Here is a 25,198-nt window from a genome sequence, read left to right as displayed (position 1 = left end):
CAGGGCTGCGCCGGGCGGCTGGCGTCTGCGCGCCTTCCTGCGGGGGCTGCAGGAGGCAGGTGGAGACGGCGTGCTTAGGTGTTACCGTTACCCCTCGTCACACGTATTTTTCTACCAGTGATTGTCTTTCTGATTGTCACTACGTACTGGAAGAAAGATGAGATTCTAGGGGTAGTCTGTCTTAATTATCACAGAACGTATAAAAGCGTAATTGCTAAAATTATTCAGTAGCCGTTAACAATTAAAAGATTATCCCAAGTACTCTGCAGCTAGCAAGGAGCAGACTGTACTAATTGGATAGTTAATGACATTTAAATAGGCAGGCTTTCTTAAAATAGTAAGCTCCACTCTTCCAGGGAACTGAACAGGGTGTTAGAATATTTAATAATTGTATTGCAGTGATGGTAACACTTCTGGAAGGGCTGTGGTAATTAAGTTGTTAGCTTGGCCAGCAGCACTGGGACAGACTTCGCGCAGTTTTAGAGCATCGGCTAAGAGAAGGCTTGGATGTTCATCACCTTTCCTCTGATAGGTAAATATAGCTCAACGCCTTAGAAATTTGTGTGAAGGCAAATCGAAGGGGAGGCGATACTTTACATATTGTCCAGTGAAATCTTCTTCCATCTTTTACTGACATCGTTTGACTGAATTGATAATTGAACTTGAGTTTTAGGTCACGTTATGCCACTTACACTGGTTGGAAATAGTTACTGTTAAATATTGTGAAGACTGGATCAGAGATGGTGTAACAACACTTCTCTTGTCATCCTTTAAAAACTAAACAGCTAAGGTAGTATTTTTTTTGGTAGTAGTAACATACCAGTTTAAACACTGAACTTCAATAACAAAGTGATAAATAAATCAACTTCCGCCCAGTTAAACTTTATTTTCTAAACTTTGTTCTCCACATCTCTCATATTTCTTCCATAACTTGAAAATGTTCTATGAGAAACTCATAGAGTAACTGCATAAACTTGTTGCATTTGTTTAAAAAGTTTTCTCAGTGTAACGTGTAATAAAGTTGGCATAACAAAAGCAACACAATGCAATCTTAGCTTGCTGCTTTTTTTTTCCCCACAGAGAAAATGTTTCCCACTATCTTCACCAAAGGCATCTACTTAAGGAAAATGCCAGAAATTGAATTAAATAAGAGTTAAATTTGACAAATTAATAGGATATTCTATTTTAAGAACTACTGTAGAGAATAAGTCATAATTAAAATTGTAAATGGGCTCTTCAATTCCTATGTTTTGTTCAGTCAATCTTAGGTTTTGTCATCAACATAGTTTTGTCTTCCTTTGAGGTAAAAAATTACAGAAATAAATAGACTCCCGAAACGCTGGTCTAAATACTGAAAGGGCTCGGAGTGTGTGTCTCCTGAGTCAGTGAAAATGCTGATCTTCATAAAAGTTATATTCACAACTGTAAAACTAGTCTATTTTCTTCTTGTGTTGGATGCTACAGTTGTCACTTAGGCATCTTCTTGTGTTGTATCCCAACCTTGCTCTTTTCACTATTATAGATACATTTCTCAAACACTTTATTCTTGCATGCCACAGTATTCAAATATTTCTTACGAGCATTGCTGCTGACTTCTGAACCTGAATTCCATTCTATGCTTCCCCAAATGAGGGTTTCTAAAAATCAGAATAATGGACTTTTTGTTTTTTCCTCAATTCTTGTAAAAATGTTAGCTTGAATGGAGATGGGTTTTAATGTTAAGATTGGATTTCCTCCAGAACAAAAGTATGACTTTCCACACAGCTGATAAATAGATAGCTGCATGTGTTCTCAAAGATTTACAAAACACTGATATCTTGACATCTGGATTTGTGGAGTGTCTTTGATAAAACATGGACTGTGAGAAAATGCCGAAGAGGGTTTTTTTAAGGGGAAAAAAACCCAACCCCAAAATAGAAGGAATATTAAAAAAGGCTTTCCATTACATACTGGATTGTATAAAGCTGTTTTGGGGAGTTGTGTTTGTGTATTTTCCATATATTTTATTAAAATTATACCAGCACAAGTTTTATAAGAAAATGAACTCTGCTTGAAGAATCCTCCTAATGAAACACGGATACCTTTCTTCTGTAATAGCTACATTTTTTTTCCCCTGATTTTTCCCAACTCTTTATTGGTAAATCTATGCAAGAAGATTCCCCAGCATTATTAAGCATATTCTTCCGTATTGCTTCCAAATTGTACCACTTGAATTCTTTATTTCATCCTAACATTTGCAATACTAATGTTAAACTTACTTTCAACCTACCAAGGACATTACCTTTCTGCTCTTCTGACACTTCCAAAAGTTACATAGCAATGTTTTACATGTAGTATATCTAGAAATGTTGTATTTACTAAACTCACAGCTCAATATGGATAAACCCAAAAACTTTGATCTTGGAAAATACAATTTTAATACTGGGGAGGGGGGCACGGGAGGGAAGAAGTTCTTAAATCCTGTAATTACCATATTCATATTGCACGTTAAATGCAGGAATGTTAACTTCTGGGCACATGCCTCTGTCATAACAGTAAAATACCCTATGGTTGACTTTGAAGCTACAGCATACATTACAAATCATTCCAGGTAAAACAAATATTTAAGAAACAGAGATGCAAAGTATTTGTTAATGCATTGAAGTGAATAGGCTATGAAATTCAGTATCTGAGAGTATTTCTAGTGTAGCTAATAAAATAATAATTATTACCTGTGATAGATACTGGAATCAGACTTCTGGAAGCCAATACTTCTGTTATTAAAAAAATATGTTGGCTTCGTAGATGTTGACTCTTTTTTTAATGTTATAGTAGCGTTTTACTGTATTAAAGATAGCGATTGAAGTTATAAACTAATAAATTCTATAGGCTTAGCAGAGTCATGGTCTGCAAATTATCAGAATGACTAAAGCATTAAATTACACTTTTATTTGTGCAATAAAGATAATTTCATTCAAGACGACTTGCAGCTCTATTATGGTATGAATATGTTCCTTCTTCTGAAATTGTGTTCTTTCATTCAGGTTCATAAAGAAACTAAGTTTTAAATGTGGACCTGTTACTTCTGGACTATGAATTTAGCAATTTAATGATGGATACTCTAGGACTAGGGTTTTTTTGATGACTAACATTTTGTCAAACATAGAAGACTGATCTTGATTTAGCGCACACACATGCACTGATACATATCTAAATATGTGCCTATATATGCTTTCTGTGTGAAAACCAGACTTTTATTTAATAAACTTTAGTAAGAGAGATAATCTATCTGCTTTACAAATTGCTTCAAAGATTTAATTTTTCTAGTACCTTGTACTCCAAACAGTACATCTGTTATAAGGTAAGAAAGAATTTGCAAAGATTCTTTTAAAGCATGGGAAGTGTTTTAAGTATAGCCTGTAGAAAGATCAGCATGGAGTATTTGCAAATACTTTTCCTCTAGAAACATGAATGAGTCAAAGATGATACTAGTTTTGTTAATTCAAATTGCATCTCTAATCTTAAACTATTGCAGTATAGTACCTAAAGGCAGTCTGCCTGTGAGCTCTGCTGAAATCTAGAACTCTTGAGAATGTCTCTTCTAATAGCTGCTAAATGCTCCAGTGTTAATTAAGAGGTAACTTAAGTGGAATCGAATGTTATGACAGCGTAATGGTCTCCTGTTGAATATAAGTTCCATGGCAAAGCAGACACACTTTCAGGAAACAAGCATATTTCAGCACTATCTGTTCAATAGGAAGTGTTTCTGCAAAAGCCTTAAATAATCCCCCCTAGAGAAATCTGTTCATCGTGTTTCTATTGTAGCAGTCTAATGAGAGCAGCATCACTTTCCCTTCATTAGTTGAACGCAGGGCCGGTTTACAGAAACCTGTAGGGTCACACACATGGTGGTTCTCTACTCCAGTCCTTGGCTGCACCAATACCCAAGACTTCTGCTAGCTTTTACATCCTCCAAGTGGAAGAGAAAGCAAGAAAGTTTAGCTGTATTCCAGGATACGCCATCATGACGGTTTGACAGAGCAGAACTGCAGAGGGCAGGCTCGCAGCCATCCCACTGTGCGTGATCTTGACCCATATGGAATATTTAGAGTAGGAGCATTTTGAAAATAAAAAGGGAAGCGGTCAAGTTGCTCTCCCCTTCTGATAGACACCTATGCATTGACAGTTCTTCTGTTTATTCAGGAATCATTCTGTCTTTAAAGTAGTGTTAAAAATCACATTGATTTAATCTCTGAAGAGATATGTGACAAATAATTCTGGCTGAAGTACTGTTCCCACACTGATCTCTACCTTTTTATTGTAAACGTGTTCTCCTTTGGGAGACGGTAACATTGAGATGTAGCCATAACGATGTTCAAAAGAACATCAACCATTTCCCAGAGCAGGATGCAGGGCACAGTCAGGGGAAGGCAGCCAGCCAGCAAGGATTGAGCTCGTATTTATCCACTTCCAGAGCAAGTGGGGTGAGGAAGAAAGAAGGATGAAGCATGTGCTAATTGACAGTGGGCAGTGCCCCTAGGTCACAGCAGGCGTGAAGCTTGTTGAAGCTTGGACTGAAACACCTCCAACTCAGCTCCCAGAGACATTATCTTGGCAGCTAATTCCACTTTTTGATAAACTGACCATTATATGTATGATGTCAGATGAAAGCATTTGAACTGTTAACAAAATTACCTGAAATTGCACTGATTTATGCAGTGACAACCATCTCACATTATGACTGATAAAACCCATTTAGGCCCTGTTCCTGCGGACACTACATACATGTTTAATCCGATGATGAGTCCTGCTTGTATTTTTAGGACTACAACTTGATATAACAAGAGATATGAAGTGTAGTCTTTTATCAGAAGCAAAATCTGTTTAACACTTTTCTTTTTGGAAACTAACAACTTTAATTTTCATTTTGGTGTATCTCTGACTGGCAATGAGTCATACCTCAGCAACTGTATACAGTACAGCTTCACTTACATACTAAACCCTGTAAATCATTGGGGTATAAATTGTTCTTGGACAGAAGAGATTACTAAACCTGATTTTATGTTACACTGAAATAAAGGACCACATTCAAGGAACATACAAGTCTTGTCAAGGTAATTTTTAAATATTTCTAACTTTGCTACAGTGAAGGGGATAAAATACAGGGATGAGAATCGAAATGGACTAGCTGATGGTCTGAGGGGAAATCAAGCTTTGGAGAGAAGAGGTGATAGTTAATAGAGTTTTGTCCTTTTTTTTGTATTTCAGCAAATCTGCTGCTAATTTAGGGTGTGGGCAGAGGATAGCCTGTGAATTAGGTACTGTGGGTAAGAAGATAGTGTCCATTCACTTAAAAGCTAGTGTTAATTTAATTGGATTTTTAGCTGCCTTTCAGACTAAGCTGCACATGTATTCCTAGTCCATTGCAGCAGGAAGTAAAATACGTTTATTTGCAACTGCAAGACTAATGAATTTTACTTCACTTTGCAAAAGATTTATTGCGGCTTATGCATTCCTGGAAAAAGGAGTTGTAGATTGTTGTAAAGTGCTGTAGCATGAAGATTTATTTATTTATTTTTAAATAAAGATTGACTATTTAGGGCTTACTTCAGCGATAGCTAGGATTAGCAACACTGAGGCACAGGTAGAATAAGGGTTAGGTTTTACCACCCTTCCTTATGCTCACTAGTAAATACTTCTAACTTAGTGAGTATTCACTCAGATATGCTCTTTGATTTCTCATGCAATAATTGGGGAAGAAACTACACAAAGAGAATGAGAGGAGATTGCATGGGACTGATTGGCAAACTAGCAACAGCTGTTACAGCAATCAAGGGGGATGACAAGTAGTTATTCTTTAGTAGGAACTGATGGAGTGAGGATTGGATTTAACATGAAGAAGAAGGAGGAGTGATGAGAAGAGAGAACAGCTAAAGAAGGCTTTAAAATACTACCTTGTCAGAAGTTCTTGGGACAAAGGTTAGTCAACAAGGGGGAAAAATGATTTTTTTTTTTAAATGAAAAAAAAATCCCTATTTCTTTTTTTGAGTAAGAAGTATTAAGTTGGGTATGAAGTTTGCCTCTTGAAGAGCTTGTGATGTGCTGTAGAGGAAATGGAGTGAGTGTCTGAATCTCAAACAGTACGTGGATTCTTTGGGTTTAAGCCAGGTTGGGGAGAACTCTTTATAGGCACAGAGTTTACTTCATGCTGTGTGGACTTGTGTTCTTAGAGGGCAGGAAGAGCTTTTAGCAATTTCTAAAATTTTCTGCCCTTGTTTCCTTTTTATAGACTTTCATCCTACTGTCTTTCCTCTATCTTTGTTTTCTTTACTTCTGTGATTCAAGAGCATGAGGATCTAAAGATAAAATTGACCTAAACTGAAAACTCCCTGAACCAGTAGAATTGACTGGGGCTGTGATCACACTCAATTTCACACTGCTGCTAGTGTCATGTAGAGTAATATTGTGAAGGATTCTGTCAATTTTTGGTTCAGCTGCTAGTTGTCATAATGGTAAAGAATCACAGAGAGAGTCACTATCTTCAGTCAGTGAATGAGAAACTTTATTAGAGAAAGGAAAACTGGTATTTTCTCTGAAGCTCTCTTTTTTCATCATTATAAAGCTTTCACATAGAATCTTTTCATTTCCTGGCTGAATATCTGCAGCTGATTTTCAAAAACTGTACATGACATTTGAAGCCTTGGTTCCATACATATTTTTCTTGATGGAAAAGTTAAATTGTTCCAACTCTTTGGCTATTCATTTCTACTCTTTAACAACCTTCTCAGTTGAATTATTTAGAGGACTATACACACAACCAATCTAAACTGAGTAATTCTGTGGGGCGAAAAGAAAAGCTAGATTTTTAACCATACTGAATCACCTCAATGCCCCCAAATAGTTTTGCTTGTGCAAATGAGCGTGCAGAGTAAGGGTAGGATTCCCTCCTGGGAGGGGAGAGGAGGTGGGATCTACTTTAGCCAGCCTTGCCACCAGAAGAAAGATTTGTAGAACTTTTGCCTCATGCTTGGTATCATCTATACTCTGTAATTAGAAGGTTTTGTGATGGTTTCATTATTATCTTTAATCTTTATCAGCTTATCTATCTTTAACAGCTAGAGACCTAGATAGAGAGCAGGACAGGACTCTTGTGCTAGATGGCATGTGCATTTAATGAGCACAGATTCTGTTTTATCCTTGTAATGGACATAAGACTCCACTTTCTTGTCAATATGTATGCACTTGCATATGCAGCACATCTAATAAAACATGTAAGAATATTTGTTCCTATTTAGAACTTTAGAAAATATAGTTAAACTTTAAGCTTATTCATTTTTCTCTGCTTTTTTTCATTCACCCATGTGCTGTTCTACCATCTGTTCCTTACGGGCAATTTAATGGCTTTCAGATCACACACTGAAGATCCTATTTGCTATTTATGTATTAGTAACTCTTGGTATAGCATAAGTAGTGTGCAGTTCTCTATTGTAAATAATTCTTTGCTAAGGAAACTTTCTATTGCTGCTTTTGTTTACTCAACTACAATCACTTTCTCTACCCACCCAGCAAGTCTTCCCTCTTGCTCTTCTATTTTGGTCTCATCTGTTTCTCAGGTGTGACTGTACTTCCGCTATTATTGCAGTTATCTGCATTTACAACTTGTCATTGAATTCACTGTGGTCAGCCCTGACTGCTATATCCTGAGCTTTGTGAGTGGCTATCCTTTTCTCTGACTGTCTGACTCTGTCTCTTTGCTCTTCACCTCTCCATGGAAGTGCTCCTAAATTGATATTTTGGGAGCCAAATCTGAGTCTCAGACAATCCTTTTTGTGAATAACTTGTAAGCCTGGAAAAAGATCTATTACGAAATCTCTGTATCAGTCCTTCTTTCTTATGTTTCTCATAGAAAGAGGAAAGCATGAGGAAAAGACGTGGTAACTAGACAGTATTTTTAAGATTAAAAATACAATCTATTGCCCAAAATTGTTTCTTCATTAGTGCACAAATTATGATCTGCTTAAGAGTTGTGCTCAGCGGTCACACTTGCTCAGAGTAACACAAGAAGTATATTGCTTGGGGTTTTTGGGAAAGCCAATTTGAAGCCAGTGAAAGAGAAGTGTTAGCTGCATGAAAAGCTTGTCAACTTACCCAGGGAAAAGATGCACACTGGGTACATAGGTATAAGGCTCTATTTCATCACTGTCGTGGTAATCCCTCTCAATCTTACTTTTGGGAGGCCACTTCTAAGTTTAATGTCAATTTACATTTCAGTGAATACCTTGTTTCTATTTCTTCACTGCAGTGAAGATATCCTTACTTATTAGATGACAGCATTTTTGAAATGCCTATCGTGTTTGTAAAATGTCGACAGTGACAAAACATTTTCTACAGCTTACTTTTTCTGTGTAATATTGCATACTGAAGTGCCAGTAATTTCAGCCCTTTTAAAACAAAAAACACTCCTGAAGTTTTCCTGCATTTCCCTAACACTCCTTAAGTACTCCAAAATGATGAATGAATGTCTTTACATGTTTAAAGCCCGCTGAGTCTGGACTCTGAGGGGACCCACAATAGAAGTTTAAATGTCAGCCGCATAAATGCCCTCAATAACCACTGTAGAAATATTCCTTCATGGGGAGAAAAATGCATGTCATAAGTAAGACATTTCAGGAATTATGCATTCAAACCACTATCATGAACTTCATTTTTACAAAACAAAAGCTTTCATCGTTCAGTGAAGACAGTACTTTGTGCCATCTTCAGAGAACAATACCAAACCTGTCTGGCTAAATTCTGCATTAACTATCTTCCAAATGTTCAAAGGTGTTATGCTGTGTAATGTGCAGTGTACCTGCAGTTCCTCGAAATCAAGAATCAGTCTGTTATCCAATATAATAATTTTTGCAGGGAAATACAAGGACAGCGTGTGACACTCTGCAAAGTAAAAATTGTACATACTTTGCTTTCTGTGATTTTGCTACTGCAGCTTGCTCTCTGTTCCTCAGAATTCTGACAAATGCTACCAAATATACTGCATATTGTAAATATTACAGTGATGATCCTCCATATTTAATATTTTATTCTTGTCACTGCTGTGAAAATGGCTAAACACAAGTAGCTTTTTATGAGAAATTGATTTTAACTCACTGATAACTTAAGGGTTTACATGATTTGAGGGTTGTCAATATGTACAACACATGTGCTTTGTACTCTGGCTATGCCTGCTGGTGAAAAACTGTGTTGAAAACATCTTTTTCTTCACATTACACATAATTAACACATGCCTTGCTCTTTTCAGTTTCTTTCTCAGGACTTTTCTTCATGAAACCTTCTCTAGTTAAAAGAAACACCACATTTACTCCAGATATGTAATCCTTCTCTTCTAACAGTAACTCATAATTGAACCAAAACAAAACCCAGAAAACAAAAAAGCCCATTCATCCCTCTTTAAAAAATTGTTATCTATATGTACATATTTTATTAGCATATTAGACCTGAAATCCGCTATGAAAATGCTGAATGCTAAATTACATAGGACTGGAAGCTAAAGGTTTAGTTTTCTGCTGGACCAGTAATTTTTCTTGGTTATTTTAATCTTGTGAACTATTATTTTTTCACATTTTCTCTGAGGGTACTCAAATGTAAATAAGTAAAAGACTTAAAGATGATCTTTAAGTGGAAGATTTAATGCTTGCTTATTAAAATTTGCATGAAACTTTTCTGTAAATTTTTGTAAACTGTAATCTTTTTGTAAACTTAACTCCCAGTTGAAAGAACTGTATTAGTTTAAAGATTAGCAACTGCGCAACGCATCAGTTTCTTTTGCACAAAAAGCACTCTGTGCTTCTGAAACAAAAATCTGTTATTTCTAATTTTGTTATGTTTTATAAAATGGACATTCTTCAATTCTATTTGTTTATTTTATATCACTTGTCAGTATCAAGCTGGCTTAAAAAATAAATCCTAGGACCCAATCTTGCTAATACTCATGCATGTTCAAGCCAGAGTTAAAAACATGTAAATGAGAGCATGCATAGAATAACTTTCAATGCTGTACCTCCAATATCAATCTAAAAATACATCACTTTCAGAGGTCTGACAAATCAGGTATGTGGAAAAAATGGCATGATGCTAATATTTGTTTTCTTTTACATCAGTTCATTCTTACCTCTTTTGATGGTACCCATGATTTTGCTGTTAAAACTAAGATTATCATGTGGTTCCTTTTCCAGTGCAAAATATTTCTTACGACACATTTAAATAAATTTAATGTGAGATCCTTCATATTTATTTCTGGCTTTGAGTGTTACCTTGTCCATACAGAAATTATAACCTGCTCTGTACGTGCAAAGCAATGATGCAAACATTTTGAAAATACTAGCTGGCAAATTAGAAAAAGTGAAAATCACTCTCTTTACGTAAAGAGCAACTTGGAAAATAGTAACACTCTAGTTTACCATTGAAAAGTGTCTCTAAGGTGTGCACTATTGAGTAAATAATACAATGCGCTGAATACTGAAGGCTTATATCTCCATTCTTTGCAACTACAAAGAATTATAAAATTTATGTGAGAACTTAAAATGCAAGAAGAGCTGGTAGAATGTGAACGTTGCTCAGCTTAACTGAATTTCCTCATTTGTTAGCATGTCTATTCTTAAATGCTGAAGAATTCACTATTCTTATAAGAGGACTTTGACACCTTAGTGTTGTCTGGTTTTTGTGAAGCATATCTGTAGTTTCCTGCTGCTTGGTCCAATTTGGATTTAAATTCAAAAACTTTGTATAGTTTCAAGGTGATAAGTAACTTGAAACGTGTTTTTTAGATTCAATTATCTGGTTGTCTTATTGTCCCATTTATCCTCCATATTTTAATTTCCTGTGATAAAGTTGGTAACAATTTCAAGTAAATAATTCATAATGGTCTTTAAATTGGTGGAGGATCTCTTCTTTTTGTACTTTTATTTGAAATAATTTTATTTCTGATTTATTTTTACAGTTAACTTAGCAGAAATTAGTGTATTAATTTCTTACTACTTCAGTGAATTTTGCATCTTCGCTTATGTTAAATCCTCATGCTTTAAAGTACATGTGTAGTTGGCGAGAAAAGTAATACTGTCAGTGCATTTCAGATTCAACTAATTTTATTTCCAGTGCACTTTTTTTTGGGAAATTATCTTTATCTTTTGGACAGAATGTGACAAGTTATGGAAAGAGTTTTAGCATTACTTAATTTTCTTTCCACTGTTTGATGATTTGATATACAGGAGGCCAGTGGAAGCCTCGTTCTGTTTTACTATGTGTTAAAAGAGCTAAATGTAACCTTTGTCCCTGGCTCTTATACAAAGTAATTTTCTACTAAATTGAAAGCTTCTCATAGTCAATAATCACTTTATGTAATAGACATATATCTTCTCTCGTGGCTCAATTATCATATAAAGGTGCTTTATTTTGAGGAATTTTCTTAGGTAGGCCAGTTGTTTGGTTGAAATCCAGCAATGTGGTGAATCAATTTCTTACTATCCACGTAAAAAGCTTGTAGACTGTAGTCAGGTAGTGACTGGTAGTCCTCTCAATCTGTCACTGATACTTACTCTATGGATTAATGGTAAAAGCGTTACTGTGTTGGTTTGGGAAGCTAATTTAATCTGCTTTACAATCTGAATGGCTTTCTCTCTTGTTTACTAGGTACCCTTTATCCCTTTATAGTGTCACTTTCAATACTGATGTACAAAATATTTTTCTTCCTGTCTTTCTTTGCTCTACTGATCTGATACTGTGCTGAAGCCAGTGTGCAAACAAGCTGAAGATGCCCTTTTCTAATAAATACATGTTTGTCACTGGCTGCCTTTGCTATACGTGGTCTGGATTTTTCTGGATATACCAAGTGTGGTCAGGCACACATTTTAATTCAGTGAAATTAAGCAGAATGATCTAGTCTGCCTAGTTAGAGCACTTCAGCTCTCTGTGCTTCGTGGAGAAACTGTCTGTCTTTTGAGGTATGGTCAGAGGACGATGTGCTCATTGAGAAGCTGCAGTGAGCTGGTTAACAGAAAATGCCAGGTGTACACTGTTTTGTCTGAAATATCACATCTCTTCAATGCTTGAAAGACTGACTCAGGGCTGTACATTAGAAGTATCTCTTCATTCAGGAGCCAGAAATCTGATGTTCTTTTTCTAGGAGTAAACACCTAAGTCTGAGAGGAGCTTATCGTCTTTAAAAGAACAGTAATAGTGATTGCAGACACCTCTTAGTGCTTAGGGCAGTTGCACAGACAGTGGAAACACCAATCTTTCAGTGTGCCATCTTTTGAAGAGACTTCAATTAATAACTCCTGTGTCATACAGGAACAGCAGGATAGTTTACTACTGTGCAACAAGTAATTTTGAGAGAGAAGTAGAAATAACCAAAGAGCATTACTCTGAGATGCAGTGAATATGAGAGGAGGTCTTGGGTGTGCCACTAGATTGTTTTTGCCTTTTTTTTTCCCCATTACATAGTTATTGGATAAACAGATTAAATCCTGTAAGCAGGAACTAGAATCCAGGTCTCAGCTCAGTAAAGTTTTAAAGCTGTTGATGGCTAAGGTCGTAAGACACACAGGCATTCAATACCAGAACTGGATATAAAAGATCTGGCATTTAGTCATTGTTAGTGAATGTCAACTATTGTACATGAAGATTGAATAGCTTTAGAAATAAGTTTACTGAAGTATATAAGCCACCTTTCTATTATCACAATATTCTTATACGCTGTTGTGGTTTAACCCGGCAGGCAGCTAAACACCACACAACTGTTTGCTGACTGCCCCCCCGCCACTGGGATGGGGGAGAGAATCGGAAAAAAAAAAAGTAAAATTAGTTTAATAGGACAGAAAAGGAAGGGAAAATAATAATAATAATAATAATAATAATAATAATAAAAGAATATACAAAATAAGTGATGCACAATGCAATTGCTTACCACCCGCCGACCGATGCCCAGCCAGTTCCTGAGCAGCGGTCACCGCCCACCGGCCAATTTCCCCCAGTTTATGTACTGAGCATGACATCCCATGGTATGGAATAGCCCTTTGGCCAGTTTGGGTCAGCTGTCCTGGCTGTGCCCCCTCCCAGCTTCTCGCTGGCAGGGCATGGGAAGCTGAAAAGTCCTTGACTAGTGTAAGCACTGCTTAGCAACAACTAAAACTTCGGTGTGTTATCAACAGTAGAGTATCTTCCCCAATTTAATATGACTTAAAAGTCTTTAAGTCTTAAAAGCTCCTTGGCTTTCTGCATCTGTGTGTACTGATATTTCTCATGGTGCCAACATAGTTGTTGTCAATATTATCCCAGTAATGAACACAGTAAATTAAATGGCCAGCTGTCTTTTTCTGTAAATTTTTCCTTATTTAATATTCTTATGAATATTCATAGAACTCCTAGATCCATTCTTTATCCAACTGTTTAACCTGAAACTATAGAATTTTTTAGTTCACTAAAAACTTACTTGCGTTTGTTATTTGAGGAGAGTGGTGGTATGGCAAAAGAATGGAATGCTAATTGTGCTGCATTTCTTTTTGGTGTAAAAATCTAGACATTTGTGTGTGCTTAAGCTTCAAATATAAAGCAAGATGATTTTGTCTAATTACCAAAACAAGAAAGAGGTTCAGCTCATGAGCCATAACAAAAACGCTAAGTACTGTATATTTCTCTTTATAACAATAACAGACTGAACTGTGCTTTTAAGATGAATGAGTGTAGACTTCATAAAATTCATCTGTCTTACTACAGCTGAGTGTGTGTAAAGTAAAATGATGACTTGCATTTGTGTAGGGAGCAGGTATTAAAGAAGGCTTTTGAGGCATCACTATGCTATAACCAGGATTATAAATATTCATAAGGACAGTGGAAAAGATCTTTAAAGGATCAAATTTGGAAGTCTAGAAAAGGGTTTCTTCTTAGTGTTTCAGATTATGCACTTTTCTTACACGAACGTTACTCTTTGCAGAAGGGTTTAGTTAAGCGGGGAAAAAAAAATCCTGAAACACAGAGCGCCTTAAAATGTTACCAATGGAAGTGCACCAGCCAGTTTACTACAAGCTAATGTATGTTTCACAAATGATGAGGGAGAACTGAAGATACAGCGATTATTGCTTATAATCAATAAAAGGATCAACTACAAAGTGTCCTGAATATTAATGAGACTGGTTACTACCCAAAGCTCCCTGCTTCACTTAGTCTGAAGGGCCGCTTTTTCAGGAGCATTTAAAAAGTGGACCCAAGGTACTTCTGCCTCTGTCACAGGTTCGTTGTGAGATTTAATAAACGGAGAATGTAAGTGACATTCTGTTATATTGTGTGAGGAGAACATCGAGTCTGTTGTAGGGTAGAATCCAAGTAACAGACCTACAATTACGGGAAATTCTGATGTATTTGTAAGCACTTACTTTGGAATAGCCAGAGTGTGTGCGTGTGGAAAATCCACCATTACGTTATTAGGTTCATCTTTGACATAATTTTTTACATAGTATGACAGTATTTGTAGTAAATAACACTGAGGACATGAAGATTTAGAGCAAGAAAGTTTGTTTCAATTGCATGTGAAAATTATTTTACAATATCAGTTCCACATCTGTTCAAGTGCCTAAATATAATCATATATAATATTAATAGTTATCATTAATAACACATAGTATTATTGTGTATTATGTAATTGGCATTTTGCACTTAAAATAGGTAAAGTTAGGTTATTGGAAATCACACTCTCCTAAACATTGGCAAATCTTTTCCTGAAAAGGTAGTATATGTTAGGTCAGGATTACGACATGGCACTTAAGCCTCAACCTGTTTTGTCGCTTTGTACAAGTATCCTAATAGCATTTATTGTGGATTTCTAAGTTATTAGCAGAATCCACAATTATTTTGGTATATGCATATAATTTTACTGTTTGAATGCAAGCCACTCAGACTACCTCTGTAAATTGATATATTGCAAATACTTGTCTCATCTAGCATCATGCGTATCATTTTGGGATGCTACTCAGTACAGAGATCTACAGCTCAGCAGATCTCAAGGAAATTACAGGCTGGGGGCAAAAGAAGAAAGGACTGCAGTTTCAGTTGTTATCTTTCATGGTTCTAGGACAGTATATCTACGTTTCACTTTGTGCATCAGTGGTAAGCTTGAGTGCATACTGCAGGACTTCAAAGCAAGACAAACTTGTACTAAAAATGTGCACTAACTTGCTAATACAGGTGTACTAGAGGAGCACCCTGTCCTTATGGAGCTGGTGATGTTAAAAGATCAGGAAAACTGAAGAAGAGAAGGAAAACCTTGCTGGATACCACTGGCTCAGCTGACTCTCAAAGTTTTTTTTGTGTGGGGGGAATTGGCTGAAAATTTAGTGGTTCTGACTCAAGCGTATAGAATGAGACAAGGCTGTAGCATACTATTGTTTCAACAGAGCTGAAAACTCAACATTTGAAGAAAGTGTTGCTGTATTTTTTTTTTTCCCCAGCCTAGAGAAGAGGCTCAGATCCCAACAAAGGGCAGCTAGACACAGTCTTCCAATACCTAAAAGGTAATTATAAAGAAAATGGAGGTGCTTTCCTCATGACAATGCACAGTGACAGGACAAGGCAACAGGCACCTGGTGCTTCAAGGAAAATTCTGTCTGGATGCAAGACCATGAGAACAAACTTGGGAATAGGTTGTCCAGAGAATTGGTGGGATCCCCCTTACTGGAAATGAAATTCAAGACTCAGCTCTGAGCTTGACAGGACCCTGGATAACCTAGGCTAAGGCCCTGCTTTCAACAGAAGGTTGGACCAGATGATCTCCAGAGGTCCCTTCCAACGCCAGCTTTTCTGGGATTCAAGATTGTAGTAAGAGCCTTAATGTGTTCCTTCCATATTTCTGCCTAAAGGGAATGAGGAAGTCGCCTCCTTTCTCTAAAACAGAGAATATGCTGAACATTAACTGAGTTTGGAGTATTCTTTTGTTTGCTCTTCAGTAATTCACACTCATCTTTGGCAAGTCTAGATGTGACACAATGTTTGATCATACATCAAAAATAGATGTATATAGTCGATAACTACGCAGTAGATGTCAGTATCCTATCATACACACTTTATCATTATCATTATTTGGATACTTTTTATATGAGTATACTGAGGGGTGGGGGGAAAGGAGACAATCTTGATCATGGCAAGTACCAGTTACAGAACAGGAAGCGGAGATAACATAGGCTTATAATCAGGTATTTTCTTATCCACAGAGAAAACTGTATATATTTATTTTATCCTATATCTGGAAGAATTAAGCAACTGCATATACTGTCTCAGAGTCAGTATATATAACTTTTGGTTCAGGACTGATTGGTAACACTCCATTTACAAGGAATGTATTCTGTGTAGCTGTAAAGACTACTGTTTACACTGTGGAGTACTCTTAACGAAAGAACAAGGTCCCCGAGCAGATTGGTGTGTACTCACGTTCCTGTGACACAGGAAAAATATGGGGTTTGGTGGGAGGTGGGTTGGTTTGAGTAGCTCTGAGGTGTGGTTTTGTGAGTGGGTTGTGGTTTTTTTGGGAGTTTTGTTTGGGTTTTTCTTTGTTTGTTTTGGTGAAAAAGTGTGTGAGGGTGTTTGAAGGTGAAAGAACTGCAGAGACTGCCAGGATTCCATGTTGCGCTGGCTGTCTGGGGTGGTGCATGCTATGCTTGGTGTGGTGTGTATCAACACTGTCTGTCTACAGCGGACTTCGGAGGAAATCTTGGTAATGGTGCCTGGATTTCCTCTTAGAAGAGGCTAGAATGACTAGATTATCATAAAATGAACTCTGTATGAATATGAAGGTCATTCTACCATAACATATCATCAGAGCAGACTTTTCCTTTGGCATTCTAGATTTCAAATGTACTAAAAATGTTATAGGTGCTTGTTGCATACTTTGGGAAGTAAACCTGGACTAACTGTTGAGGTCCAAGTGGTGTGCAGCTACGTGTGAACATCTGAAAAATCAGAGTAGGCCTGATGAGTTATTTGTGATTTTTTTTTTTTAAAGAAACAGTATGTGTCTTCACAAACAATTCAAAATGAATGCACTGATGAAACAAGCAAAAGATGGCTTCAAAATTCTCACTAGAATTAATCAAAGATCTTCTAAAGATGAGTACATTTATCTTTTGGGGGTTCAGATTATCAGCAATTCAATTTCCTTTTATCTGGTCTTTCTCTTGATGAATGGTTCTTCTGAATTGGGGCACCTGCTTTTCTTTGTTTTCAGACTCTGGAGAACTGGTGAAAGTCTGATTTATCCACTGTTTCTTGAATGGGTTAACTTAGGATGTAATTATGCATGATAGTGTTCAGATGTATTACATGAGAAGGTATGGTCCTTTCATGTCTTTCTTCTGAAATTATTACTGAGTGGTTGACTGAAGTTATTCATGCATCTGCTGGTTATTTCTTATGTAAATATTTTAGGTCATCTTATATTAAGAAAGGCTTAAGTATTTACTAGCCATGTTAATCTTACTGCCTAGTACAGCTGTTTCAGGTGGTCTAGTAAAAAAAGAAATTAGTTATGACTACACTATGTAATGGCATACTGACTATACAAAGTCCCTGTAATGCATTACTCTTATGCTTGTATATATGTGCTGTTATATATGTATGCTTGTGTTTATGTGTGTGTATATATACTTAAACTAAAACTGCTATATACAGTTTTATACAATTTGTAATTATTCCTGAAAGATGTCAACAGTTTCTGCAAGCAGTCAAAACTAGTAAAATCATGCCATATGCTTTCACCAGCCTGTTCATAAATTCTGCCACTGAGACCCTTTAGTCAGTAATGAGTTACATACTTCACGAGCATATAATCAATGGGCACTGCGTGGTCCTTGCATAAAGCCAACTGGAGTGATTCCTATGAAAAACTACCACTGTATGTGCCTCCATCAGAAGTCAGTTTTCTTCTGCTGCCTCCTACAATTTATAATCGTAAATCTGTAAAGCAGAGTGGAGTGATCCAATGTCTTTTGTCTGATACCATGCAGCTTTGCTGGCCAAGTTCAGGAGGAAGATACTATAATTTCTTTCTGACAGAAACATCCTGAGGGTGCACACTTAATCCATTGTAGTGAGAAATTGGAGTAACTGTTTCCTGAGAGATCGTAATCAGTATGGACTGCATTAAAGTCTCTCAATTCCTCCTTTTCTGTGTCTTGAGGAACCCAGATGTTAGATTTCTGACAGAGCTGCGTATTACGGTCATTGGAGGAAAGCCTGAAGAAAACAGGCTGCATATTCAGTCCTGATAGACTTAGCAATTAAAAAGAAAAAACCGTTCTTGAACAACTGAAGTAAATGTTTAGCTGTGGTGGGATCCAAATTAATAGTAGTATCTCAGCTAGTTATTAAAAAGAAGGCAGTTGTAAAAATTCTGCTGTTTAGTTATTGATACTGTTATAATTTGTAGAGGAAGTCGGTTTATAGGAAGGGTTGCTTATTTTGGGTAAAATAGAAAAACAAAAAAGTTAATTATGCGTGAAAAGTATTTTTTTAAAACAAATAATGCTGAAACCCCAGAGAACAGTTTGAAAATATCCTTCTGAAGATACAGATTTTGTATTTCTGAAGAAGGAAGTATCATATGAAAAGGGAAAGGAATTTGACCTGATTAAATATGGACATGCATTGATTTATTTAGAGATGGAAAACAATTGAAAATTTTGTTTAAAAAATACTGTTTGGAATACAAAATAAGAACACAGCTTGGCAAGAGCACATGTGACTTGCCTCAGTACTTTTATTGATTTTAGTTAGAATTCTGAAAGGCTTACCTGCTTGGTTATCTTTTCCTTTTAAAGACAGAAATTAGAAAAAGTGTGGTGTTCTTTTTGCGGATGGTTGTTCCTGTTTTTATTTTTTTAAGCAAACAGGAGAAAAATACATCAGGAGCAAGCTAGACTGGCAGGCAGATCTGAAGGGCTACTTAAAAGTTGATTGAAACACTACATTCTCTGAAGAGTAACAGATAGATAATAACTATCTATAACATCTGAGGGTTTGAAATGAAAAATTAGTGACACTTTTGCATAATTCTGTATGTAAATATAAGGAAGTTCTATAAATAACTTAAAGGTTTGCAACAGTACTGAAGAGAATACTCAATAAATCAGCGACTGTAATAATTCTCGAGAATTGCTAACTTGACATTTCCAGATAACTGTGTCTGGAATTACTGTTTGATGAGTTAATGACATAGAACTCTAGTTAGGACTTAACTCCTGCAGTTTGTCCCACTGAATATAGTGGTGGCTTCTAGCATCATAGATAAAAGCAGAACATGAATAATTATAGAATAATCAGACACTTGTACAAAAGCTGTTTGATTATTAGCTTACTCTTACATGAGGAAGTTCTCTGAGAACTCTAAAACTAGTACTCCAGTTGAACTGCTCAGATGTTTGGTAGCCTGCACTGGAAGAAACAGTTTAAACTTCGGCATATGCTAACAGTGCTAATGCTTCGCTAACTCTGAAATTGCCAAGGATATGACGGTACTGACCTGGTATATCAGTTTAGTCATTAGTAGCAGCTAGTACCTTTTTTGTTATTCCTGCTCCTAATGCCATGTGCCAGGATTTCGGGAAAAAAGAGCAAGCGTATGGGCATAATTCTAGCCCCACTGAAGTCCACAGGAAAATTCATACTAACTTCTTTGAAGTTGGACTCATGTACTAACTGTTTTTCTCATATCTATTGTGCTCTCACAATGAATTATCAAAATATGAACATAGAAAATGCTGTACAGTTACATAATAGACTTAATATGGAGCACAGCTGGACTATTTTGATCTATTCATATTAAAGTTATAGCAGACTGCTAAATTGTAGGATGTTTGATTGTGGTAAGCTAAGTGGCAGTTACAGTGAATAATATGCCTCTATCCTCCAACTTATCTATTCTCCTTCATCCTTTCCAGTTCTTCCTTTCCTTCCTTCATCTTTCTTTACCAGAGGGTTGGCTTGCTCAAACAAATGACAATAAAGTTAGGACCAATCAAAGGAAATAATATTGTCTGTTCATTAGATAATGTCTTTCTAGACATCTGGGATTATTTTTCATGCATTCAGGCAGAAAGATCAATCAGCAGTTGCCAGTTTTTGCTGCCACAATGTTTCATTTCCCCTCCAGATTCTATTCTGCTAATAACACAAATGCATATTGTTATTTTCTTTCTTTTGTTTATAGAAAAAAATAGTGTCTGGAATGCCATTATAAGTTTCTTGGGAACTTGGAAATTTTTTAACAGAAGAGTTCTTTTGCCTAATTTTTTACAAGCTGAGTAGTAAGTCTTATCGGTTTATCCATTAAAGGAGAAGAGATGACACTTATGACAAATGATGGATATTTTTGTCTAATAAGAGTTTAGGAAGCATACTGAAGTTTTTTTATATACATTATAGGAGTAAAACTTTTCTCATTGAAGGAGAAAGACAGGTGACAAATTTGATCAGTCTTTTGTAGCTTTTTGTTCTGTAGAAAAGAATGGGAGGTGCCTAATGTTTTCAGTTTTTGATCTGAAGAGAGATGTTTGAGTTGTGAATTGACATCACTCTTACAATTATTCATCCTAGAACTGTCTGATACAAAATCAAGATTGAAATCCTATGAAAGGCCAGTGCTAGCCAAAGAAAGAAGACTGAAGAATGCAAAAATGTATACTAGAAGAAACAACTAGAAAAACTGAATGTTTTGCAAAAAGCTACTCTAGGAAGCAAAATACTTAAGCCTCAACTGACTGTGAGTAAGGTCTGTTGCTTGTAGGCAAAGTCAGACTTGCTGGGCGAATGGAATCCCAATCATCATGTACCAGTAACACTGCCACTTTTTTCCTGTGTTCTCCTGATTTTTTTTCACCTTTCCTGCACCTCTCCTCCCCACCCACATCCATTCTGTTACTAAATTTGGGAAATAGGAAGGAAAGGTAGAACTTAATTATGAATATAGATTCCAATCACAACAGTCATTCATCCAAAAAGGCATATCAAATGCCCTTTTTCCCCCCACTCAAAAAGCCAGCAAGTGATGTACAAATACATCTTTGTTTTCTGCTTTACCATCGTGCAAATCTTTCTATGATAAAGGCTTTAAACAAAAACAAAAAGGCAGAGAAGAAAAGTTGCTCATATTCATCTTTCTAACAGCAAATATGGGATTCTTTTCAGATTTGAACAAAGAACTTGAAACTCGTAAATATATCTAATTAGTTGATGTTTACAGGATTAGAGATGGGTAAAGTGTGGGGGTTTTTTGGGGGGGTGTTTGGTGGTAAATGAAAGTTTGGCAATAATTAAACCCTTTCATGTTGTCTAGATGAAATGTGGTTGATATCATATTTAGTCCTGCTAGGAGGATATTTTTTTTTTTAAACTCTCTAGTCTGAATTACTTGTGGGCAGCTTTGTTTTTACACCTGTTTTGTCTTGAATGTATTGCCCATAATTTTGATATATTTCTTAGTGGATTGTGGTTTTTGCCTATTGATTGTACACAAAGGAGCTTTGCTTAGTATTCTCTCTAATCTATAATACAAGATAACATTGCTAATAAATGCAATCTTGTCTCTATAGAATTTTTTAAAAATATGTGCTATGTAGTTTTGGAAGCTTTGTTCTTCTGTCTTTGGGAGTAAATTGGAAAGTTCAGCCAGCGGAGCTTACTTTCTCAGAGGACGTAACAGGCATTGATAATGTACTGTAAACTGTAATTCTGTAGTGACATCAGACTGTAGACTGACAGCAATCTCTTGGGTGTAAGTGCCAAGGTTGTAATGCTTTCTCAGTGAAGCTACTGATGTCTTCAGGTGTGTTTGATTTCAGAGGACATTTTATTTTTCTTTAAAGATGAAAGCATTTTTTACTTTTCTAATGCAAAGTTATAACTGTATAATAACAATAAATAAAATTATGACTCTTTTGTGAGAGATTTATTGTTTGAATGTAGTTAAGTCCATCCTGATTGCAACGTAATTACTACACAATTAAATTGTTTTTTTGTAAATAGAATAGGCTGGCTGTTTTCTATTAATATGAATTGAAAGCAAAATTATAAAATTTTGAGTTAAAATATTCTTTATTGGGATTTTTTAATATGCTTAAACTATCTTATAGGCAGCCTTTATTAAGAATTGAAAGACAAGTGAAAATTTCAGTTAATGTTTCATTATTGTTCTCTAAATTTAAGGGGTCTTGTATGTAGTAAACGCAAACATTTTTTTTAGTCACAACGTTCTTGTTTGTTATAATACACATCTATTAATAACTATGTAATCTATTTCATAAATACTTTCATAAATAATTTTATTGGCAACTTAAAAAATCCAGTGACTGACACGACTGGACCCATAGAAACTACATGATTAAATCTTAGTATTTGAGAAACCAAGGCACTCATTTACCTTTTTTTTTTTTTTTTTACTGTAGCAGAGACAAAGCAAAAGATAAATCAGTTTTACATAAACTTTCTAAGTATTTCTTTGACCTTTAGTGCCATAGTTCACGTTAGCTCATGACAGTAGCATTCCCTGTTAATAGAATGTTTGTTTTCAGGGGAAAAAAACCCCAACACCTAGATTTCTTTATCATTTTTTCTTAAATTATATTCTTCTTTATTTTTCACTTAACTTCTCATCATACTTGTTGAGTACTGTGACAGCATTGCTAGTGGGTTTGTCTCAGCGGCATCAAGCTTTATACCAGGTCCTGAGCAACTTTAGTTAGGCTTTGCTTGAATTTTAAGCAAGTACTTGTTAAGATGTTTTAGAAAGCTATTTTTCTTCCATAAAAAAATATCTGCATGTTCTTTTTGCTTCAAAATCTTTCTTTTCATTCCCGTATCTATTCCTGTCTATGAAGCTAAAACACTTTAAAATGGAGATCTGCTGGAACGCATTAATCTCAATTCTCTATAACCTTTCTCAACTATTTTTTGACATTCAGCATCAAGCTGAAGACAAAGCTTCTATGTATCCTGGTGATATTTTCACCTCCGCAGAGAAGAATAACCTACGTCAGACCTATGTATCCTCCTGGCTTTCTTGCTATTTCTTTTCTTTTTTTATTTTAAATTTTAACTAAAATGAAAAGAAACAGTGTGTTCTGGCTTGATTTGTCCAAAGCTTGGTCATAAACTAGTATTTATAATATTTACTGTAAATTCTGCATGGCAACTGCTCAAAAAATGAACAGCAAAGCATAAGAGGAAAGCAGATGAAGTGAATAAATGAAACATTTATTGAATAAGCATTCATTAAAAGAAGTTGGTGAATGAAGACTAGTAAGTACTGGTTGCAATGTAAACAGCTAGAATTTAGTATATTCAAATCTGAGGATGAGAAATCTATTTTCCAATATTTAAAACATTTGTTCTAATCTTCCAGAACCAGCTTGTCAATTAGTGTTATTTTTCTTTTTGCTATCCTGGAAATGAAAAATTCCTTGTTAAAGCTTCTCTGTTGCTTTGTATGTGAAAATCTTAAATAGAGCTTATAGGGGCACCAGTGCTCTCTTATGTTAAAATGTTTATTCTCATTTTAAGCTAGAGATACTTATAGAACCAGAGAAGAAATCAAAAGATCTCTTCACTCTAAGTTTAATATGTTGTCCCTTTTTGTCTTAAAAGATGATTTTTCTTGAGACTCAGCCAAACAGGAATGTATATTATCTCCTCAGCAAGAAGAAAGCAGTAGAGTCTTAATTTAAATATGAAAACACAGGAAAAAATAGTATGTTCAAGACATTTAAGTTGACTGATTTTCATGGTACAAATTGCTTTGATACACTAGGAAAAGTCTGAAGCTTACCAGTCACCAACATAATTGTTAATTATTCTTAAATTAAGGTGGATATTTGTTTTGTTCCTGTCACCTGTCACTAAGTTTACTACTCTCTTATAAGAATAAAAGATCCTGCTTAGGACTCTAATCTTCAAGTTAATTGATTGTAGCTTCTTCAACTGATTTGCAGTCCATCCCTTAAAATTGTCTGTTCTCAATTAAAATGCCACTCTTCGTCCAGAAATTATGGAGAAAGCATTAAAAACAGTCTGGAGTTCTGACTGGGCTGCTTTTCAGATGTGAGTGTGTTACACTACTGGAGTTAACTAGCATTTCTATAGAGGTAAGAGCCAGTAAAACAGTCCTGGAAGCTGTAACAGTGCGTATATCTGCACTGGTGGAGAATATTATACTCTAGCAATATTATCTGTGTCTTCTGTCCCAGTCAAGTGTCCTTCTGTTTTGCTTTGTAACTCCAAGAAATGACTTAAAGGCAAAAGTTTCAGTAGTGTAGAAATCATGACAAGTAAAAGGAAAGGTGCTCACTGGTATTTCTGTGGAACAGTGTTTGTATAAATTATTTCTATAATCTATATCAGTGTACTAGCAAGCAACTTTCCCTTTACATGTCATTATTCTTCATACACTCTCCTGTTCTGCAGTTCTAAAGAAGTTGGAATAGCTTTACTTCAAGTTGCAAAGATTTGTTTTCTCTAGGCATCCATGTTGATGTATAGCCATCCTCTACTTATACACCCCCTGAACAATATTCCATATACTTAAATTTTCAGAGAATGCAGAGGTCCTTCAGCTTCAATTTTCATTGATTTCACTGACCTGCAATCATTTATCTCTCAAAGTTTATATAGACCATGTCAGCACTAGTCATTTCCAGGAGACTTGTACTGCAGCATAATAAATATCTGAAAGTACAATCGTCTTCATATAATTTGTTGAACATGGTGGTTTTTTCCTTCAGTTACTACTTTCAGAACTGTGTTTTTGCTCTCAGTATATTTAACATGTTTTTCAGAGGGAGGCGAAAAACTGAAACAGTGCCTGACTATTTGAAACTAAAACAATATCATTACTGAATTGCAATCGTGCACTTCAGAATTTTTTGAAGGAAGGAGGAGTGACATCCAAAACAGAATCAAAAGCTTAACATTTTTAATGGTAGAAAGCGATGAAACAAACCTATACTGGATAGTCTATAGAATCATAGAATCATTTAGGTTGGAAGAGACCTTTAAGGTCATCGAGTCCAACTGTTAACCTAACACTGCCAAGTCCACCACTAAACTATGTCCCTAAGCACCACATCTACACGTCTTTTAAATACCTCCAGGGATGGTGACTCAACCACTTCCCTGGGCAGCCTGTTCCAAT

The sequence above is a fragment of the Pygoscelis adeliae genome, unplaced genomic scaffold (assembly GCF_000699105.1).
Source record: "Pygoscelis adeliae isolate BGI_AS28 unplaced genomic scaffold, ASM69910v1 Scaffold167, whole genome shotgun sequence".
NCBI classification, from domain to species: Eukaryota; Metazoa; Chordata; class Aves; order Sphenisciformes; family Spheniscidae; genus Pygoscelis; species Pygoscelis adeliae.
Note: the sequence above shows the minus strand (reverse complement) of the source record.